Below are 18,822 nucleotides of genomic sequence, written 5' to 3' on the forward strand. Positions count from 1 at the left end.
ACCACGCCAAAGCCTGCCTTGTTCCTATTGGCTTTCAGGTGTCAGGTAGGGTATTGCTTTCCCAGGCTTCACCCCCCAGCTTAGCACACAGGGTTTGCTCCTTCTTTCACACTTGATTGTGTGTTCCTTGATTATTAGTCTATTTATGCTGTTAAAACCTTGAAAGCCTATGCCCAGCCCTGTGTCCTTACCCCCAGACACCACACCTGACTCATAGTTCTTGCTCAATGAACATCTGTTGATTAACAAGTGAGTGAACAGATGGTCTTTCACCACCCTCCTCTGGGCACCCATGGCTCTGTTCTCTGGAAGGCCTGCCCTGGTCCCATTGTGTTTCTGTCACATGCAGTAGCTGAGCAGCAGTGACCTAGGCAAAAGATGGCTGCTAAGGTGGTTTCAGCTCTTTTGTGACTTCTGCTGTCCTGAGACACTATCAGAGCTGCATCTTGCTAACTGGCATGTGATGTGGCAGACCAATGCCACAGTTAGCTCCAACCCAGTAATCCATGTGACAGGTCCCTCCTTCCTCCAAATTTCCAAAGGGCAGGGGGATTTCCTGCTGTTTGGTCATCCTCTCTGCAAGGGTAATCAAAACTGTGGTCCAGGATGTCAGATGGCCACGGAGCGTGGTCTCCCCTTTGTTGACACAGGTTGGCTGGTCTTCACCAGACTGTTTGGCCACACCTCTGATGGCAGTTGAAGCAATTTCTTACCAGGGGCATCCAAAGCTATGAAGAGCCAGAGCACTAAAAGTTGTGTCTATCTAGTTTCCATTTCCTTGAAGCAGTACGTACCGGGTTTCAGAGCCTGAGATGGAGCCTGGTGTCACCATTCACTAAGTGCCATGACCTTGGACAAGTCCCAGAAATTTTGGGTCCTTCAGTTCCTCATCTGCAAGACAGAGATGGATAGCAATAGTGCATTCTCAGTATTATGGTGAGGGTTAAATGAGACCAGTCATGGAAAAGTCAAGGATAACTCCAATAAATGATAGCTAGTATTATTTGTACCTAAGGGGCAGCAAGGTCCCAGGTGGGACATTCCTCATTCTGTAACTCTCCTCTTTGACCCGCTTCTTCCACTTCCCAGTCCTCTGTTGAAGCCTTTCCCCCATGGAGCTGTTCTTCCCCTCCATGGGATGAAGAGAGACTTGGCCGCCCCCTTCCTGGTCCTGCTAATCTCTCAGGTATGGCAGGGTCGTCCTCCTCTGCCGGGGCTCTGCTAGCTGGCTGAGATTTGCACATGTGTGTTGGGGGAATGAGGACCAGAGGTATTTGAACTCCATTTTAGTTTCTCTCCCCAGCAAAGGCTGCAGTCTGCTTTTCCCTAAATGGCCTGAAAACAAACACCCCTTGCTACAGCAACAATTAATCTTCTTCCAAAGACCACAGCCTAGTATTTAGAAGGAGTGCATATTCTTCCAGTTGACACAGCTTTGACCCTACTCTTTGAGAAGTAATTATCTTAGCCCTTTTACCAAAAGGCCCGTCCACTTACTGCCTGTCCTGTTTTTGTTTGTTTGGTTGTTTGTTTGTTTTTATTATTACAAAGCATCTCCCCGTTAACCAAAAAGGCTTCCTTCTGAATGGAGAGACTAATGGCACCATCTCCTTGATGTAATTTCTCTGGTCCCCAAGTTTCTCTTTTAATAATGGTTGTTTTTCTTATTGCTCATCCTGTCTACTTCCATCTTCCTAGCCTGAAGCTCCAGGCCCTTATGGGAACTCCCACTCAGAGGCAGTTTGCAGCCTGAAGGGCACCGCTTGGTCCCAGCTTACTGCAGAGATGACTAACACATCCTAAACCCAAAGATGAATCACTAAGGTTGGCAGCTCCCCTCAGTTATCTCACAGACCCTGTGACTCCCCCCAGTGTCCACCCCATCCCACCCCTGTCCTCCTGGAACTGGGCACAATTCACACCTTCGTCCCTGTCCTTCCACCCAGAGTGCACCTGAGCCCACACTCCTAGCACTAGGGTATCCCTGGATGTTTCTCTCTCTCTCTCTCTCTCTCTCTCTCTCTCTCTCTCTCTCTCCTCTCTCTCTCTCTCTCTCTCTCTCTCTCTCTCCACTTTTATGCTTATTGGCATTAATTTTTTAAAAAGTCTTCAATCTTCAGTCTTCCACAACTGAGCTATACCATACACCCCCACATCCCATTGAGAATCTTTGTAATCTATCTATTGTATTCCTCTCCTACAATGTCTCTCCATTTCTTAAACATGCAACAACAACAAATACAATTCCTTCCAGGGAAGAGAAGGCTCACCCCTACTCCCCAATTCCCCAAGAAACCCTTGAGAGTTAACTCCACCTAAATCCCAAGCCCCATATGCCCAGAAGCATCCAATAACCAAGCGCCCATAATGGGCTCTCTGGTTCACCCCACCTCACCCTCCGCCCCAATTTTCTAAATCTGCTCAGCAACCAGAGCCATTAAATCCAGAAACTAATTTGTAAGGGAAACAATGAGAAGAGTAATAGTCTCTCTGTAGGATTCCAATGGAAGGTACCATCAGGACTGGTGTGCTGTAAAGAACTGAGAAGGGCACCTGGAGAGAGATGCCTATTAACATTCAAACCCCAGTGGAATGGAAGCTGACCGCTGCAAAATGGAAATCTGCCCCAGCCCACAGAGGCCAGCACTCAGGTTCCCATTATTTATCCTGCAAACGGAGGAGTTGCTAATAGCAAGCAATCACTGACCCACTCCCTGCAGCTCAGGGGTAGCCCGCAGAGCTGTCCCCAGGATACATGCCTCGGTTACTTTGGAACAGTGCTATTTAGAAAAGGAGAAAAAGGAAAATAAAGCTGGAAAGTAGGAGGGGGAGAAAGATCCAGGAAGGCTGAAGAGGGAGTGAGCGGCAGAGGAGGCAGTCTGGTGGTCTGCACAGCCCCCACAGAGACAGCCAACCTTGCCCAGGGAAAGTACTGATGTGCTCTCCTGTTCTCAGGCACGGGGGCCGGGCTCAGAGATGGGTAGAGATTCACCTTGAGTCATCAGTGAGTCATAGGCAGGAGGCAGAAATAGATCTTATGACCCACTGTTCCTTGTCACCGACGTCTTGTTGAATCTCTAACAACTGGGGATGGATTCCACTGCTCCTTGCAGCCGGGTGGGTTCAACTGATGAGATCTCGGTCTTCTTCCATTCCAAAGGCAAATGATTTAAAGTCAAGAAAGACCAGGATCTTCCAGCAACCTTTCCTGGCTAAAGCTTCACTCCACTCATCAAATATACCTGTTTGCATCCTAAGCAAGGTAACAACTCACTCACTTCCTTTTTCTCTTTTGCCTCTACTGCCTTCCGGCTTTCACATATCACAGGCCCCAAGAACAGCTAGGACTCTTAGATTTAACTGGGAGCCCATGCATTCCAGAAAGTCTTCCTTGATTAGATCAACCCAATTTATATGTGTGTGTGTATATGTATATATACATATACGTATATGTTGTAGATGGACACAATACCTTTATTTTATTTATTTATTTATTTATTTTTATGTGGTGCTGAGGATCGAACCCAGTACCTCACATGTGCTAGGCAAGCGCTCTACCACTGAGCTACAAGCCCAGCCCAGATTGACCCAATTCTTATCTTTTCTCTTACATGAGTTCTTTTAGAACTTATGACAATGTGGACTGCCTTCCCAGCATTCTAGTGAGATGGGGACCATCACAGGAACAAAGGAGAGATGTACTCCTGAGGCCTTAACTCATGCCCATTAAAAGTATCACAAAAACTGGATGAGCCTGATCCTGCAACTATAACAGGACTTAGAGAAGCTACTTTTGCTAAAAAACACTGACTTCATGTGGACCTGCTCATACCTGGTGGGTAGCTAAGAAGGATAAAGGCTTGGCCTCTCTGCCTTCATTTGGTATCTGTCACCTTTGCCTTAAACTTTTCACTAGATTTCTGCTCAGCTCTGCAGTTAGGCATGATAATCACTTAAAGATAATCTAAAAACTGGTAAGACAAGGTTTATGAATCCTAAATTTACCTAACCTGTCTCTTCCCCTCTTTAGGACTGAGGACACCAAGAGAAGAGTAGCCAAGTTATTTTTTCAAGATTTACAGGAACACTCAACTGCCAACTTTTAAAATGTCCTATTCCAGACCCCCTGGAGTGAGACCTAGAAGTTTCCAGTCATTGCCCTAAACCTGCTGGATTTCAGGAACAACAGAGCCTCGAAGATAGATCACCCACTAAGTGGAAGCAATTACCCTATGACAGGAACTGAGGCTGCCCCATAACAGGATAACCATTTCCTGGGAATTGAAATGCCTCCTTAGGCAATAAGGGCTTCTTTAGAGTCACCTCGTAAAACCAGAACCGTGATCAACTGGAGCATAGCCCACCCCAGATATCAAGTAGAAGGCTCATCTCTTCCCTTATCGCAGAAGCAGCCTGATCTCTTTCTCCCTTGGTACTATCTCCCCTCTCCTTGAGGTAAAATCCCCCAATTAAAGCTTTGGTCAGAAGTGCCTGTGTTCAGTGTCACTAGGTCCCTTCAGGTCTAGTGGCATCAGAAGCAGATTTAGCCCTGACTTCCCACTGTGCTCGGGAAAGGTGTCCCATCCCCCAGCCCATTTATGTTTTATGGACTCCTCATGTGAGAAGGTTCCTGTCTTAAAATGTGGGCTTTATTATCCTTCAGATAGAGTGAAGGAGGCAAAAACAAATAAGGAGGCAGTTGCAAGATCAGAAGAGAGAGCAAGGGAAAAGGGGGGGCAGAAGCCTTGAGGCAAGGTAAACAGGTTTAGGATTAACTAGTTTAAATAATTTCAGTGGGCTCTGGAGCATAAGGACTGTCCCTTATGCTTGTACCTGACCTTGGTGTAACTAGGGCATGTAGATGGTGGCCTAAAGTGTGAGCACCTCATAAAAGAGGCGGTTAGGGGTGCTGGCTCTGGATTACTCTGTAAAGGAACAGAGCACTCCTGGGAAAATCATTTACTTTCTCCAGGAACTGACTGGCCCTGGGAGAAAAAAAGTTTCTCCAGGGTCATCAGGCAACCAGAGGTCAAAGCATGGAAATACAGAAAATGAAGGGTCTGATGAATGCTCTGTCCTTTGGAACTGCTGCAGCCATCTTGTGATGTAGGAAAAAGCCAAATTCCTGAGAAGTGCCTTCCAGGGCCCCTTTGCTTGTTAAACTATCAGGGTAAACAACCCTGAATTACCTGATTCTAATATTCTCATTATACGAGACAGCAAATCCCTTCCCACTTGAGCTACATTATGTTACTTGCAGATGAAAGCATGGTAACTAACATATTTAAGCCTTCAGTTTACTCTAAGGTAAGTACAACATGTTTTGTTGTGTTCGAAATCCCACAACTGGAAGAAACAGGGAATAATCTTTCCCACCACGAAAGATAAGCCATGGGAAGGCCGTGGATACCAGGACCAGAGGACCTCACCTTGGGCACCAACTCTTGTTATATACCAATTGGGCCATTTTTGACAAACTACCATAGTTCTCTGAGATGAAGGAACATTGTTAAAATAATTGTCAGTAATAATACCACTTGGAGGGATCTGGGGTTGTAGCTCAGTGGTAGAGCACTTGCCTAGCAGGTAAGTCTGTGAGGCACTGGGTTCAATTCTCAGCACTGTATATAAATAAGTAAAATAAAAGTCCATCCAAGAAATTTTTTTTAAAAAAAAAATACCATTTGTAGGAGAGAAGAATAGATTACAAATGGACATGTGGAAATGTTGTGTGGGGGGATAATACATTCATTATCTTGACTGTGGCTATAGTTTCACAGGTGTGTACATTTGTCAAGACTCAGCAGACTACATACTTTAAATATTTGTAGCTTATTTTACATCAATTATACCTCAATAAAGTTAGAGGAGAAAGATACACAAAAATGTAAAACAAGCCAGGCGCAGTGATTCATGCCTGTAATCCCAGCAACTGGGAAGGCTGAGGCAGGAGGATCATGAGTTCAAAGCTAGCCTCAGCAAAAAACGAGGCACTAAGCAACTCAGTGAGATCCTGTCTCCAAATAAAGTACAAAATAGGGCTAGGGCGGTGGCTCAGTGGTCAAGTGCCCTTGACCACTGAGGAAGGAAGGAAGGAGGTATCCCTGTGCTCATCTTCTTTCGCTCCTGACTTTTGGATCTCTGTGTCTGATGTTTCACCTTGAAAACACAGAGTTGAGGTAGATGGCATGGTTGGGAGGGAAGATGTGATTCGTAGGGGGTGAAGGTAATGAAGTACAGTCGCTATTAGACTATAGCACCAAGTAGTTAAAATGGAGAAAAACTCTCTTGGAAGTGAGAAGACAAAGTTTCTAATGGCTGGGGTGCAGCTCAGTGGTACAGCGTATGCTTAGCCGGCATAAGGACCTGGGTTCAATCCCCAGAATCCTCCTCCCGCTCCTCCCACCCATATGAGAATAGAAGACAAAGCTTCTAGACTCAGCTTCACTGCTGTCCAGAAACGTGCCCTCTGCCAAATCACATTACACTGCTGGTTTCAGTTTTCTCAACCATCCAATGAGGGAATTGAACTAAATTATTTCTGGTCACTTCAACCCTACTAAAATTTCACAGTTCTAAATATAAACAGATCATCTCAACCCTCTTTGTTCTAAAATGTCAGCCGTATAGGATCAAGTTCATTAACAGAGACACAGACTGTTCCGTGAATGGGAAGAACAGGTTGTAAATGGTTTTGTTCTACTAAGATATTGAAGTGCATATTATCCATTATATTATTTTTTAAATATTTATTTATTTTTAGTTGTCGTTGGACACAATACCTTTATTCCATTCATTTATTTTTATGTGGTGCTGAGGATCCAACCCAGGGCCCTGTGCATGCTAGGCCAGCGCTCTACCGCTAAGCCACAATCCCAGACCCCACTATATTATTAACACTAACATTGCAGGTTGACTTGGGTCCCTCTCCCCTAACCTCCAGTACCTATTTGGGAAAGGGGTTCCTTGGTTCCTTTTTGTGCTTGTTGTTTTTAATTCTCAATTTCATTGATTTGGGCTCTGATCTTAATTATTTCCTTCTTTTTACTGGATTTGGAATTGGTTTGTTTTTCTTTTTCAAGGACCTTGAAATGCATCATTAGGTTGCCTATTTGGGATCTTTCTGATTGTGTGATGTCGTCACTCATAGCTAATAAACTTTCCTCTAAGAATTGTCTCCATGGTGTCCCAGAGGTTCTTGTACATTGTACCACGATTCTCATTTGAGTCTAGGAATTTTTAAATTTCTCCCCTGACTTCAATCACCCATTCATCATTCAAGGTACGTCGCTTGGAGCCAGGTGTAGAGATGCAGTCCTGGAATCCCAGCAACTTGAGAGTCTGAGGCAGGAGGATCCCAAGTTCGTGGCCAGCCTCAGCAAATTAGTGAGACCATAAACAACTTAATGAGACCCTGACTCAAAATTTAAAAATTTTTTTTAAATGGGATGGGAATGGGCTTGGTTTGTGGCTCAGCAGTGGAGTGCTTGCCTGGCACACGTGAGGCACTAGATTCGATCTTCAGTGCCACATAAAAAAATAAATAAATAAAATTATAACAAAAATGGACTGGGGATGAGGCTCAGTGGTTAAAAACCCCTCTGTTTTCAATCCCCAGTACCTAAGAGCTGCTTTGTGGCCTAGGGAAAAGGGTCCTTGTAGGTGTGGCTAGTTAAGGTTGTGGTCCTACTGTTGTATTGGAATAGGGAAGGCCTTTAATCTTAAATGATTGGTCTCCTTATGAGAAGAGAGAAAGAATGCCAGGTGAAGACACAGAGACACACAAAGAGAAGGCAGCCAGAGACAACTGGGTTGATGCATGTCCAACCCAAGGAATGGAGAAGGTGTCAGGGAAGCAAAGCCCTGCAAGACCTAGACTTCAGGATTCTGGCCTCAGAACTGTGAGGCAGTGCCTTCTGTTTTCTTTTTTTAAACCACCCAGTTGGTGGTGCTTTGTTATAGCAGCCCTAGGAAATGAACACAGCTACTGATAGCTAATATTTACTGAATACTTGCTGTAGACCGGGAGCTGAGCTAAATACACTCTGTGCGGAATCTTCTAATTTTCACCTACAATCTTGCGATGTGTATTTTTATCCACATTTTCCAAGCAGGGTATAGAAGCTTTGGGGAGTTAAGCACTTGCCCACAATCATCCGGGTAACTGATGGAGTTGGAGCTTTAAGGCGCAGGATCCTTTGTTGTAAGGATCTTAAGCGTGATGAGGATTTAATCTCTTTGAAGCCTCTGTGGGTACCAAGCTTTCTATACTGTTTGTGATGTTCTGCCTATTTATGATGTGTTTGTTCAACCAAACTCTAAATTATTAAGTCAAATTTAACATGTCCAAAATAGTAGTCTTCATTTTCTCTTCCAAATCTCGTCCTCAATTTCCCAAATAAAATGTTTCCTTCACTGTTCTCCCTAATCATAACCAGTGGCTCCGTACATTGACTCAAGCCACAATCCTCACTTTCTCCACCTACCTACCTCTCACTCCCCACCCCAGGAACCACCAGCAAATCCTGAGTCCTCTGACTGGATATTAAATCTAATCAGGTCTCACGGTCGCTACCCTGGTCCTAGCCACCAATGTTTACTGCTCTATCAAACAAGATCACATTACTATCCTGCTTGAAACCCTCCAAAAGGCTTTTCCATTGCACTTCAAATAAAAGCAACTGTTTCCATGATCCACAGGGCTACTCTGATGCGACCTTTATCTCTATAGACTCATTAGCAATACTTTCTGTGGTCCTCAAACATTCCTCAAGACTTGTGTACAAAAACACTGTCTTTGCCAGAACCTTGAACTTGCAATCCTCTTGCGACGCCTGATTACATGCATGGGCCACTATACCAGGCTAGGGGCCCTACTATTCCAGGTTTATTTCAGAGAAAAGAGGAGACAATGGCCTATTGATTCAAATGTAAACATATATTAATTTTTAATGGATGTCTGTCCAATAGAAATTAAACTCCATGAGCCAGCCGAGGTGGCACACGACTGTAATCTCAGAAAGCTGAGGTAGAAGGATTGCAAGTTCAACACCAGGCTCAGCAATTTAGTGAGAACCTGTCTTAAAATAAAAAATAAAATGGGCTGGGGATGTGGCTCAGTGGCTAAGTGCCCCTGAGTTCAATCCCTGGTACCAAAAAAATAATAAAAATATAAACTCCACGAGTGGAGGGGCTTCATGTGACTTTTGTTATATTGCTTATTCCAATGCCCAGAATAGAATGTGACCCATAACAGGAGCTTCATAAAGGCTGCCTGACTGCCTGAAGGAAACCTTAAGATTCTCAAACCAGGGTCTGTGTTTTTGTTATGTCTGTATCTTTTGCCACTCCAAGTTCACAGTACTCTGACCCAAGCAAATGTTCACCCAGTGCTTACTGGTTAGATGATCAGATAAAGTTTTCTTCTAGAATCTCCATTCTTCTTGAATATAGAATTTTCTAGGTGACCCTAAAATATCACATTCAGAAACCCATTACACTGTGTGCCCAATGAGACTCACAAACATGCCCTCCATGTTTGTTCTGTAGTGTGTGTCTCTGTTCACCAAGATAGTCATCTACCATGTGCATGAAGCGCTGACCTGCCTCAAACTTGGGACCTGACTGGCCAACTAAGCTTAGATATGTAAATGCTTCCTGGATTTTTAATTATTTCCAACACAGAAAACACATTTGGAGCCCCTTGCTAGTCATTCTGCATCTCTTACCACTCCGAACAGCTTAGGAAAATGAGTTTTTTCTGCCACAGGAGAGAAAGAAAAAAACTAAGGTCTATTTTTTTTTTAATTAAGTCTATTTGGTGTTATTCTCAGATGTGTTGCATCTATTTGTAATAAATGGAAGTCAATTGGGGTTTCTTGGAAGTTGATTTCTCCATTCCCCTCAGTTCACTTCTTCCACTGGCCCACTGACTTAAGCCCCTCCGAGAGCTGTTCCCAACTCAAAATCCACTGGACAGCTTGTCCGTGCCCAGCAGTAAGAACTGTGGCAACAGACTCCTTGAGGCCCTTGGAAAGTCTGCAGGAAGCCGAGTCAGCTGAGAGGAAACTGAGCCTTAAATGACAAGTCTTGGACACAGTTAATGCTATTGTGACAATATAACATTGCACAGGATGACAGTGTCCATCCTAGGGTTGTCTCCTGGCCCCACCCTACTCACACATTCCCATCCTGGTCTAATTACTCCAAATCAGGAAGTAGAAGGAAAAAAGTGATTTAAAGAAAGTTAAGTTAGCCTGGCATTAGCCTCCAAGAAGGAATAAACAATTTCTTTTGGACAATATTACTTCCCAACCAAACCATCAAAATTCCTTTTTTGTTTTGTAAAAGGCATTAAGAAAGCAATCGGATTATCATTGCATTTTGGTTAAGGTAGTTTGGTTGCAAATAACAAAAATCCATTTGAGCTAGCTTAAATAAAATGGGAAATGAATTATATGGATATAAGAGTATTTCATAGACCTCAAGATAAGGGAGAGGATATGGGTCTTAGGAAAGATTTAAGCAAGGAGTTAGAAAACCAGGAGGAACCCAATCAGTCGTTTCTTATCTTTCAATCTGGGATCACAATGATGTCCATCTCTGCTTCTCCTTGTACCTCTATTTCATGTTTCTCTTTGCAGACTGCCTTTTTCTTCTTCTCTCTACCTGATAGCAACCATTCAACACTCAAGTCCAAACGTTCTCAGTTCTAGGTACACACAGGACCTCACTCTTCCTGAATCACAGCCCCAGGTTCCCAGGAGAAGGAATGTGATTGGCCCAGCTGGAGTCAAGTATCCATTCCTGGTCCAATCTGATCCACTCGTAGGCCCAGGCACTGACATGTACTGGGAAACGTCCCCTTGAGTACATAGAGTAAGGCAAGGGGAACTCTCAGGCAAAGGGGTTCCTGGGGGCGCACCAGCGATACGCCAAAATATCTATAGCACATCAGTGCACGGCAGGGACATACAGCCCCTTGTTACCCTGCTACCGTTGTTCTGTTCCCTTAAACTTTGTTAACCTCAAAGTTGTTAAAAGGGACCATATTCTGGTCCTTTATTTGTTGCTTTTCTAGTTCTAATCAGCTTTTTCACTGCTGTGACTAAAAGATCTGACCAGAACAGTAGTAGAGGAGGAAAAGTTTATTTGAGGGCTCAAGGTTTCATAGATCTCAATCCATAGACAGCTGGCTTCATTCCTCAGAGCTCAAGGTGAGGTTGAAAATCATGGTAGAAGAGTATGGTGGAGGGAAGCAGCTCACATAATGATCAGGAAGCAGAAAGAGAGGGGGTAAAAGGGGGAGAGGGAGGAGAGGGGGAGGGGAGGCGGGGGGAGGGGAAGAGGAGGGGAAGAGGAGGGGGAGGGGGGGAGACTCTACTCTCCAGACATAAAATTTAGACCCCATAGCCACTCCCCCAATGAACCACTTCCTCCAACCCCTGCTCACCCGCCTCCAGTTACCACCCAGTTAATCCCACCAGGGATTAATTTGCTGATTAGGTTAAGGCATAACCCAATCATTTCTCCTCTAAACCTTCTTGCCATTGTCTCACATATAAGCTTTTGGGGGACACCTCACATCCAAACCATAACAGTACTATTTGTTATTAGGACTTTCAAATCAATCCTAAAATTCATTTTCCAGAATAGATTTTTTTTCTTCTTTCCGGATACCTGAACAGGGGTCTCTAATCCCTTAAGTCCTAATTACTTACTGTTTTTTGGCTACCATGACCAAAAGACCTGACAAGAACAATGAGAGGAGAAAATGTTATTTGGGGATCATGATTTCGGAGGTCTCAGTCCATAGATGGCTGCCTGCAGTGCTCTGGGCCCAAGGTGAGGCAGCACATCACGGGGGGTGGGCGGGTGGTAGGGGAAAGAGGCTCAGGACATGGCAACAATGAAGCAGAGAGACTACTTCCCTCACCATGGATAAAGTAGAACCCCCAAGAGCATGGGCCATTGATCCACCTTCTCCAGCCACACCCTGTCTGCCCACAGTTACCACCTAGTTAATCCCTCTCAGGGGATTAATGCCCTGAGTAGGTTAAGGCTCTCATAACCCAATCATTTCACCTCTGAACTTTATTATTTCATTGCCTCACACAGGAGATTTTGGGGATACATGACATCCAAACCATAAATACTGGGAACTGAGGGAATGGTCCTGTGGCCATTTTAAGGTTAAGATATAATCACACCAATAATAATAACAGTGAGGAGAGGAAGGGTGAAGATGGAGAGGAAATGGTCAGGGAAAGGAAGGAGCTAGCATTTATTGAACACTTACAACTGCTAGGCATTGTTGTAAGTGAGCATCTTAAGGCACTCAGTGGCCAATCCCTTCCGCAAGCAATTTAGAGACACTGGTAGCTATAATTGTATTATCCACCCACGTTCAGGATTGCTTCTCTCCCCTAGAAGTCTCTGCAAGTGCTTAGTTTGATTGCACAAAATATACTGATTATTTTCATTTACACAAATAGCTTTCATTTATACCTAATCACCCTGTAGCACAAAGATGATTACGTGTTGATTAACTTTGCCTTAAGATTAATTTCAACATTAAACTGTGCCCATTATTTCAGGCTTCTTAGTGTGTTGTGTGTACAGAATTGATTGTCTACTCAAACTTAAAAATAATTAGAAGAAACATTATATCCTGTAATCCTGGGTTAGAATACAGATGGCTCCCAAGTCCTTCCCAAAGGAGGACAGGATAATTGAATATTCCGAACAATTGATCTTCAGATACCTAAATATCCTTTTGGAGTGGAAAGGATCTTTGAGTCATGGAAGCATACAATATGGTCTGATTGCATTTTTTAAAGTGCTAAATAGAGGGCTGGGCAGCAACAGGCTATAGAGGAGTGCTGGCAATCAAGTTCAATGCCATGGCCAGTCTGTACCCAACTATTGCTGGCTCCACTAACTCATGAAAGTGGAGATGTGGGATTGTGTACAGGGAACTAACATTTGTTGGATATGTACTGTTATACGAACTGGTACTGCCAGATACTTAGTAATAGAAGCGGCAGTGATGATAACAATAATGCAGAAACAAGATAGCATCTATTAAGCCCTTTTTGTGTGCCGTGCATTATCATATTTAATCTCCAAAATAACCCTAAAGGATTGGTGCTGATATCATCCTCAGCCAACAGAAGAGGAAGCCAAAGCTCTGAGATGTTCATTAACGAGAGGAAGGTCACGTTGATAAATCACAGGTGGCCTGAATCCAGGTCCGTTGGGTGACAAAACTCCAGTTCATTCCAGTTCTTCTAGGTTTTTTTTTCTCCAAGGTTAAATGGTCCCCAACCTCTCAGAATTTCAGTTTCCTCATTTGTAAAAAGCTTTATAGTGATATTTTACTTAAAACACAAGGTCTTTATGTGGTTTAATGGGATCACACAGCTGACACAGCATATATTATAAAACACTAGCAAATATGAATTTGTTAGACACTTAGAAAATGTATCCATTTTCCTTGAGCAAAATAGACTTTCTTTCTTTCCCTTCCCTTCCCTAGTTTTCTCCCTCTCCTCTTTCTTTCCCCCTACTCTTCTCTTCCCTTTCATCCCTTCTACTCTTTTATTCCCCTTTCCCAATGTCTGCTTTCTTTTCATCCTGAACCCAGCCCAACCTTGCCTAGTTCGGGAAGGAATTAACCACAGAGCCCAGAAGAGTGTGCATTTTAATTAGTCATCTATGAGTCACTGGAAAATGGCTTTGTTGCTCTGAAGGCAAGAGACCTGGAACTTTCTCATACAGAGCTGGCTGCACACTCAGCAGGGGCTCAGGGCATAGTTGTTAAAAGATGGATGATACCCTTGCTCCAGGTAGGAAACTCTCTGAATAAATAGGAGCAATGTCTTTTTATAGGATCATCTTCATTCTGTGTCTGGGGCACCAACCTGGGAATCTTCTACAAAGAAACTGAACATCTGCCTTTGGTGGGTTGGGTTGAGTCACAATTGTGACACTATTTTGCTCTGTAACCTTGGGGAAGTTATTTACCCTCTCTGAGCCTCAATTTTCTCATCTATAAAAAAAGATAAAGTGAGCCGGGCATGGTAGCGAATGCTCACTGCTAGTAATCCCAGCAGCTGGGGAGGCTGAGGCAGGAGGATCATGAGTTCAAAGCCAACCTCAGCAACTTAGTGAGGCCCTAAGCAACTCAGTGAGACCCTGTTTCTAAATAAAATACAAAATAGGGCTGGGGATGTGGCTTAGGGGTTGAGTGCCCCTGAGTTCAATCTCTAGTACCCCAGTCTGCCAAAAAAGATATAGTGACCATGTGCAGTAGCTCATGCCTGTAGCTGTAATCCCAGCTACACAGAAGCCTGGGGCAGGAAGATCACAAGTTCAAGGCCAGCCATAGTAATTTAGCAAAACTCTGTCTCAAGGGAAAAAATAAAAGTGACTGGGGATGAAGCTCAGTCAGTGGTACAGCACCCTGGATTCAACCCCCAGTACTCCAAAAAAAAAAAGGGAGGAGGGGTAATGATTACTATGTGTTAGAAATGGGAGTTTTAAACGAGATAATGGGTTCTTCATAAAGAAATGTGATTAATCACAGATGCTAGTTGTGATTATAATCATAATTATGCATTTTTCCCGTAATAGGGAGAGAGCAGGGGCAAAAGCCAGACCTCTCAACAGAAGGATTTATAGAGAACACACCAGTTTTCTTCTAGGAGGTTCACTCATGGATAGTCCTTTTAGAATTTTCATTATTGAGAATAACAAGCACAGATGTCACTTACCAGAGCACACAGAGTCACACCTGCCTCTGAGACACTCAGTGATGATGGGGGGCAGCTGGGAAAAGTTCACAAGACTAGGTTCTGGGGAACAGGGACCATTTCCCTGAGGGCTACTCCCAAGGGCTAACTGAAGAGTGGAGAGGCAAATGTCTCGTGTACGGAGTCTGCCATCACCCCAGAGTCACCATGAATCCCTACCCAGAAGCTGTGACCTTTATGAACTGTCCTCCTCCACCTCCACCCCCAGCTGTCCAGTCCAAGTCATGTTAACCTGACTTTGAGGACAGGAATGCTGGCAGGAGGAAGAGCCTCAGTAAGGCTTGCCCCGGACACCCCTTCCCCTCAGCATCAGGGCAGGCTCAGATTTCAAACCTCCCCAGGTACAGGTGTGAAACACCTGGACTGGGATGGGGTTCCCCAACATGCACTGAGCTTCATTTTGGAAGACTGGGAGCCACATTCAAATGATAATGCAAAAATGCTAAATAACTATGGGCAAGTCTCTTAATATCTCTGAGTCTCAGCTTCCTCCTTTATCAAATGGAGATATTCAGATTTCCCGCCCCCCCACTTCCTCACGTTGATAATATGAAAATCGCGTTTACAAGCAAAAACCATGAAAACAAAGATGCTATTTAAATGTTTCATTTTAGGAGAGCACTGAAACGGTTAACAGCAATAAGCTAGATGTATATGTGGCAATATGGTTGGATTTTAAAAGCATGGTCTTGAATAGAAAATTCAAGCAACACAATGAGCTATAAAACATAATACTATTCATGTAAATTAAAAATGTGTTCTCACAAGGCAATCATACATGCTTCTTAAAAAAGATTCAACATTAAGTAAATCAGAATAGAAACGGGACTAAGGATGGAGGATAAAATGAAGTAATGAATGAACAGCGACAGGGACCTTCATGGACCAATGGTTACAGCGTGACATGAGCTGAGGGGAAGCTTCATCCAACCCTGTGTACTTGAGATCCAAGAAAAAAAATGTTTATTATTATAAAGCATCAGCTTTGTGAAGTAAGAGATCGTTAGCAATTCTCTCTTCTGGAATGTTTGATTATTTATTCATTCAATAAGCATTTGCTTAACATCTACAACAGCCAGACTTCACCAAGTACTGAGATTAGACAGCTTGAAGCAAATGTCCTGCCCTCACACCCTTTTGTTTATAGAAAAGGAAACAAATGACCACAATATGGTAGGTAGTATCTGACTGAGGTCCAGACAAAGGCACCACCCCAGCCTGAGGGAGGAGGAGGAGAGATGCTCAAGCTGCACCGGAAGCAGAGGAAGAGTCAGTCTGGTGAAGAAGGTGGGGACAGAAATATCAGGCCTAGGAATGGGGCTGTGTGGCTCAGTGGTGGAACGCTTGCCTAACAGGTGTGGGCACTGGGTTTGATCCTCAGCACCACATTAAATAAATAAATAAATAAATAAGTTATGAAGAAGGAGGAGGAGGGGGAGAAGGGGGTGGGGATGCCAGGCTTAGGAAACCACAAGTTCAATGGCACTGAGACCAAAAGGAAAGAGTGGCTCAGAAAAGGCCCATATGACATAGCAGGACCAGAGACACAGTCACACTGAAGGACCCTGGGGACAAAGAGGAGTTCAGATTTTTCCCTGAAGGCAAGGAAGCTGATGGGGGTTGACTGGGAGAAGGTCACAGATGTGTGTTGCAGATGTGTGTCAATCCAAGTCCAGTCCTGGGCACAGGGTGGAGAACAGATTAAGGGAGGGAAACTTGAGGGTGAGGAGCCCATTTAGGAGGCTGTACAAACCCTGGGGACCTGAATGGAGGTAGTAGCTTTGGAAATGCAGAGAAGAAAGCAAGGTCCTAAGAAAGTAAGAGAGAGAATTCAGGAGTATGTTGATAGATGTCTGACTAGATGTGGGGCAGAGCAAGAGAGAACCACAGATAATGTCTGGATTCCTGACTCAAAAACCAAGGTGTAGCAGTGTGGAGACTCCTCAGAAAACTTGGAATGGAACCACCATTTGACCCAGCTATTCCACTCCTTAGCATGTATCCAAAGGACCTAAAATCAGTAAACTAGAGTGACGCAGCCACATCAATGTTTATAGCAGCTTAATTCTTAATAGCTAAGCTATGGAACTAACCTGTCAACAGATGAATGGATAAAGAAAATGTGGTATATATACCCAATGGGATATTATTCTGCCATAAAGAACAATGAAACTATGACATTTGCCAGTAAATGGATGGAACTGGAAACTATCACAGTAAGTGAAATACGCCGATCACATTAAACCAAAGTCTGAATATTTTCTCTGCTAGAAGATGCTAACACACAATAAGGGGTTGGGGGGAGGAAGAATAGAAATTCACTGGATTAGACAAGGGGGAACAAAGGGAAGGGATCGGGAATGGGAATAGGAATGACAATAGAATGAATTGGACAGAAGTTTCCTATGTTCATATATGAATACACGTAACTCCACATCATGTGTGACCACAAAGATGAAGAGTTATACTCCATGTATGTACGATATGTCAAAATATATCCTACTATTATGTATATCTAAGAAGAAAGAAAAAAAAGGCTTGGTTCTAGCCATTCTCCAGAATAAGAAATCCAGGAGGAAGGACAGCTGCAGGTAAGACCTGAGCTCAGTTTGGAGAGAAGGGGTTTGGGGGGCTGGGTGGGTGGTTGTATACACACACAACTTGGAAGAGGGTACTGGGTTGGAAATAATGCAAAGTCATGGAGGAGATGACATCAGGGATAACGGAGAGCACAAAGAGAATAGGGCCAAGGATGGGCCATCCAGTTAAGAGACAAATGGAGAAATTGGAACCCGTGGAAAGAAATAAATAAGAAACCAGAGAACAAATGAGGGGTGTTGAGAGCCACAGCCGAAGGGGCCCCAGCAAACTTTCAGACTGCCAGCTGATGATTGGCTCACAGCGGCCCCAGCAACTTCTAGCTGATTGGCTCCTTTGCGGTGATGCTCATTGGGCTGTTTTCCCGCCCTTTCAGACTAGGAGCGTCTCATTGGGGGACTTTTTTGGCTCCGCCCACACAATCCAGCCAATCGGCATCAAGAGCAGGAGGAGTGGGGGAGGTTGAGAGGCTTGTGGGAAGCCCGTGGTGGCAGTTGGGCTCTGAGGGTTTTTCCTGAGGAGCTGTTTTGCTTGGCGTGTGTAGTTCTAAAAATAAAGTTCGTTTCTTTTGACAAGTGGCTCCTGAATTGTGCCCAGCCAGACTGCGACAGAGGACACTGCACTATGCACCTGTTGTCCCAGTTACTCAGGAGGCCAAGGCAGGAAGATTGCTTGAGCCCATGAGTTTGGTACCAACCTGGGCAATGGAGTGAGACCCCATCTCTTAAAATAAAAAAAAAAAAAGAGATGAGTCATAGAAATCAGAGAGAGGTTTCAAGGAGATAGCAGGGATCAACGAATAATGCAAGACTGAGATGAATGTAACAACCAACACGGATGGAGATACAGGACCTACAGAATCCAGAGGAATGGTGGGAATGCCTGTCTTTGCCTCCTCTGATGCTATTTTTTGTAACCAAGCATTTGGGAAATGTTGAGTTGCCAGAAGCTCAATGTTATACTATCTGACAAATACATGGAGTTCAGCTCCTCCCTGTTACCAGTTGGGGGCAGACCCATATTCTCTAATAGGCTGAGCTAGAGATGGGCTGTCAGCCACCTGTGGAAGGGGAACCTGGCTAGCATTCATGCTTGGCTGGCAGGAGAACCTCTCGCATATAATACCTGTCCTCAGTGCAGACAGCCTTGGCATTTAGGGCATTCCAACTTTAAATCCATATGCTCCTCCTTGCCTGAGAGCAGAAAAACAATTCATTCCCTCTTTTTAAAATTCTAGCAACCCTTCAAACCCATCTCAAAAGCACCCATCAAGCCTCCCTCACTCCCTCCATACCTGCTCTTCTTCCTCCTCCAATTTCTCCATCCATCTCTTAACTGGATGGCCCACCCTTGGCTCTCTTCTCTTTGTGTCCAGCCTCCTCCCTGTCTCCCTGTCCAACCTTCCTGGCCC

This window comes from Marmota monax, unplaced genomic scaffold (genome assembly GCF_021218885.2).
Source record: "Marmota monax isolate L192 unplaced genomic scaffold, Marmota_monax_Labrador192_F-V1.1 WCK01_AAM20220418_F8-fsc00087, whole genome shotgun sequence".
NCBI classification, from domain to species: Eukaryota; Metazoa; Chordata; class Mammalia; order Rodentia; family Sciuridae; genus Marmota; species Marmota monax.